Source organism: Engraulis encrasicolus, chromosome 19 (genome assembly GCF_034702125.1).
Source record: "Engraulis encrasicolus isolate BLACKSEA-1 chromosome 19, IST_EnEncr_1.0, whole genome shotgun sequence".
Lineage (NCBI taxonomy): Eukaryota > Metazoa > Chordata > Actinopteri > Clupeiformes > Engraulidae > Engraulis > Engraulis encrasicolus.
Window position 1 is genome coordinate 9,192,690 of NC_085875.1, and position 5,000 is coordinate 9,197,689.

The following is a 5,000-nucleotide window of genomic DNA, read 5'->3' on the forward strand; positions in this document are numbered from 1 at the left end:
AGTATTTATGTGAGTAAATTCTTAAAACTTCTCCATCACCTCCAGTCAAAGAGGCGTCAGAACTACTTGGCCAAGTCTGGTCCCATTAATTGGCGATTTTATGTGCATTGCATGTGCACTGCGACATTCTGACCAAGAACGCCTCCCATGTAGAGACGAATCAGTCACGGTGCACAACACTGCCCTTTCTTATTGAATCTGCCATGCAATCTTCTGCAGACATGCAGAGATGAGGGAATTGAAAAGGAAGAGTTTATCTCTTTGGGATTAATTAGGTTTAATTCAGAAATCAGCCATGATCCAATTTTGGGGTGAGATACTGGGCTCACAAATATGGCCGCTTACAAACCACCCAATAGATTTCATTTTCCCTCCCATTATCCTTCCCTCTACACAACACAGAGTCGTCGGACATAATCACGCTGAACGGTGACGCTTCAGGCTGCATTGGTTCAGCCGATAATTTCGCTAATTTGGTTCACTTTCTTCTCCCAATTAAATCCTGACCTGTGTTAGTACTCTAAAGACTGCTCTGCTTTCATGGTCCTCATCGAGGGAGATGGATGACCATCTTTCAACAGCAGAGCTTCTGTGTGTTCATCCATTGCACCAAAAGAGCTATCCCTCTGCCTATGTGGTCCTTTTTGTGTTTCTGGTGTAAATGTGTGTTGAATGAGTGTCCAGCTCTTGCATTGAAGAAGTACAATGCAGGACCCTTTTCTGTATCTTGACCAGGGCCTCCTTACACCATCCTAAACCAACAGGGCAAACTCTGCCCTCAAAGATGAAGCATGTGATAAGAATCCAAAAAATTATGGAGCAGATCACCATTGGTGTGCTATCATACCCATTGATGCTTAGTGTTGAAAAGTGTTTATTTGTCTTCCATGTATAAAGCAGTACTCTCAACAGAAAGGAAGTCTTTTTTTAAGTTTGTTAAGTTATATTCTGCAAAACCACACTTTGAGGTCTGAAGCTGGGTGCTACATTGCTGCTTGGGTTTGGATCAGAACAGGGGAGAATGCAGCTTACTGCTGGGTATGCGATGACGCAAGAGCTAACGATGCAGACCCAGCTTGCCCAGCCCAGCGATGTAGACCCCGCTTGAAATGAAAGTGCAGTGTAAACTCAACGGGAAAAAAACTTAAATTCCAAATTAATCTAGCCACAGGAAGTTTGAGATACTCAGCCAGACACGATATTTGCTCTCTTCTGTTTTCATTGTGGGAAGGACTGACATCTTTGTCATTTCTATTCATCACAAGCCTCCCAAAATCACATATATTATGCATTGAAGGGTCTAGATTCCAAAAGTAGGCCTATCGTTTAAACACAAAAACATATTTTTACCATCTGTTCTCATTCCCTCCACCCTTGTCCTTAGTGTTTCAAATGTGATAGTTTTAAAACAGATTAATGTGTCTGACTCACAAAATGAAGACGTCATGCTCATGCTCCATCATCAGTAATATGTTGCTCTAGGTACATTTTCCTGTTTGTTTGTGGGAGTTTGTGGGGATGAGTGCATTCCCTGTATGTGATTGTCTCATTTCATGTATGGGAAAGTGCCTGACCTGGCTAATACTGACTAGTACTCTGTCCGTATCCATGCAGTAGCACACTGCATGGACTGTGTACCCAGCTGTGGGTGGATTTGGGGGCAATGGACAAAAACAAGCAATAGCCTATGATTGTCATGAGAAAACACAAACATGCAAATAGGACTGTGGTTTGAATATTACACAAAAATAGTTTGTATTTCTTTGATTCCTTGTTCTTACACTTTTACTACCCCTTTACATACATCTACAAATGACACGAAATGTGTTGTCCCTGAGCACACACATTCAAATGTGTTGTCCCTGAGCACACACGTTTTGTGTCATTTCTGATACAGTGCTTTTTAGAGTGCACTAGTAAGTGCCTCTGCTGAGTTTTCAGAGAGATTACACTTACATAACGTTGCTGTGCAAGAGTTACATGTCATATTCGGTCATAACATCACTGACATCTCAGACTCTCCTTGTCTCTCCTTGTCTATGCACACAGACGTGCTGCAATAGCACACCATTACTTTTGACATGTAAGGGAAGAACACCAATTCCTGAACTACCTCCATCCTTCAGTGACATATGATTTTGACATCCGTGTAGCAAAGGGGGAGTAGTGTTGCCACGGTACCAAAATGGTGCTCTGACGGCTACACCAAAGAGACAGGATAATTGGCATGACAGCCACAATGGGCCCCACAACTGCAGTCAGTGACCCTAGTAGACTAGTCACACCATCAAAATGTTACGTCTTGTAAATTCCAATGAATTCCTAGGGCCTGATATTTACTACATTATAGTGCATAGAAAGTAGAGATGCACCGGATCAAAGATCCGGTTCCGGATCCGGCAGGATAATAGGGTTTTTCACAGGGTCCGGATCCGGCAGGATCTTAAGCAGTGGATCCGGTATCCGGTAGGATCCTGAAAATTAGGATCTGGTGCATCTTACTTAGCCTAGGCTTTTCAGTCAGTCTTTCACAACCCCAATCGCTGCATGGAGTGAAAACCCTTTGGAAGCAGCAGTTGCGGGTAGTTTGGCAGTAAGCCAATGAGTCTTAAAAAATAGTTTGAGCCAACGTAATGAAAAGGACCCACGTGTGCGAGTAGGCTATGTGTTTCAACCCTTTCGTAGGATCCGGTATCCGGTTCCGGATCCGGCAGGATCTTAAGCAGTGGATCCGGTATCCGGCAGGATCCTAAAAATCAGGATCCGGTGCATCCCTAATAGAAAGGGATCCTAATTATATCCTTCAAGCTGTTGATGATGTTCTTGACATTGGTACCACTCTTGCAAGTGTCATGTTCTAAATGTGAACAGCAAGTTTTTGATCAAAAGCCCTTGCGTTAGAGGAAACATTAAAGGTTCCCCTTAAAAAAAATGAATTGTAGGCAATTGTGTGGATGAGACATCACCGGTGAGTAGGCCTATTTTATGCATTGCTCTGTATTTACAAATTCCACCTCAAATAGAAACACCACTGCATCTGAGAGAGAGGGGGGAGGGGCAGAAAGAGAAAAGTGGAGAGGGAGGAAGAAAGAGAAAATGAACTGTACAGAAAAGAGAAAGAGGGAAAAACAGATACAGTAAATAGAGTTAACAGATACAGTAAATAGGCCTGAGAAAGGGATAAAGAGCAGTGTGTGTGTGTGTGTGTGTGTGTGTGTGTGTGTGTGTGTGTGTGTGTGTGTGTGTGTGTGTGTGTGTGTGTGTGTGTGTGTGTGTGTGTGCCATTGAGAGAGAGAGAGAGAGAGAGAGAGAGAGAGAGAGAGAGAGAGAGAGAGATAAAGAGCAGTATGTGTGTGTCTGTGTGTGCAATTGAGAGAGAGAGAGAGAGAGAGAGAGAGAGAGAGAGAGGGGGAGGGAGAGAGAGAGAGCTAACAGAGAGCTAACAGAGAGCACTGACAGAGAGCACTGATTATTACACTGTCAGGCCAAGCCAGGTCAAACACCTCTTGTAGTGCCACACACTGCTCTGCTTGGCCGAGCAAGCAAACAACGCTTTGAATTACAATTTAAAATGCGTATGAATGTATGGGTGGGGAGGCCATCTGTGTAAATCCAAAGGGGGTGAAATCTAATACGTATGGAATAGCGGCCGACGAGGTGTCCCGAAATCAAGGGAAATAATGGACGAGGCGGAGCGTTCTAAACAGCCCGACGGCGCAGCCGAAGGGCTGTTCGCTTCGCCAAGTCCATTTTCCCTTGATATCGGGACACCTCGAAGGCCGCTATTCCGCTTATCACCCGGTTACCAACATTTAAGTATTAATTTATTAATATGTTGATCTAAGGCTTCGTGAGAAAGTAGATTCACCACTGCGCTTGGTAGGCCTACGTTGCCATGGGCAGTGCACCACTTCCTAATCTAGTGAGACGCGCCTCTATCGGAGGCATGTAAGGACGCGCGCAGAATGTTGGTGACTTGACAACCAAATGCGATAGAATTGACGACTGGGTTTTTGACTTGACAACCAGATGCGATAGAATTAGTAACGGGGTCTTGACTAGACAACCAGATGCGATAGAACTAACGACACGGTCTTGACTAGACAACCAGATGCGATAGAACTAGTAACGGCACTTCGCCAGAAAGTTAGAGAAGAAGCAACTTGGACGCCCGCACGCCCGCATGACATCATAGGTGTCCTGCTACCGGGGAATAAAGGACACCTGCTCAGCCAATCAGAAGACGTTCCGTCTGCTCACTGGGTGATACCAGCATGATATAGTGCTCAAGTACAAAAGTCCCGGCACTGGATGTGTATAGGCAGGGCCGGATTATGATGGCCTGGGGCCCCTAGGCTATACAGTAGGTTGCTGTGGGCCCCCCCAGAAGGCACATTTTGTGAAAAAATGTATGTAGAGACACTGACAGTGTCATAATTATGAGTTAGGAATTCAGGATAACATGTCTAACAGCTGTTCTCAACATAATAGATGACATTTTCAATATTGCATCTTCTCACAATTGTACAATATTTCCCTTTTGGGAAATCAGGGGGACCCTGGCAGATGGGGGCCCCTAGGCTGCAGCCATATCTAGCCTGTGTGTTAATCTGACCCTGTGTATAGGCTAGGCAAGAGCCAGTTTGTTTATACAGTATATGCAGGACAGGTGGAAAGGGGTGGGAGGGAGGGAGACATGGTGCAGTAGTTTTGTAGTGGCTCACTACAGGAAGGTTGCCAGCATTTCAGCTACAGTACTGTATGCTACCTTACCTGACCTCCAGGCAACAGCTGGGGAAGAAGCTGAGACAAACTTAAAATAGCGAGAATGTGTGTGTGTGTGTGTGTGTGTGTGTGTGTGTGTGTGTGTGTGTGTGTGTGTGTGTGTGTGTGTGTGTGTGTGTGTGTGTGTGTGTGTGTGTGTGTGTGTGTGTGTGTGTGTGTGGAGGGCTAGAGAGGTGTAAGTAAGTGAGTATGGATGGAGGGAGCGAGAGAGAAAG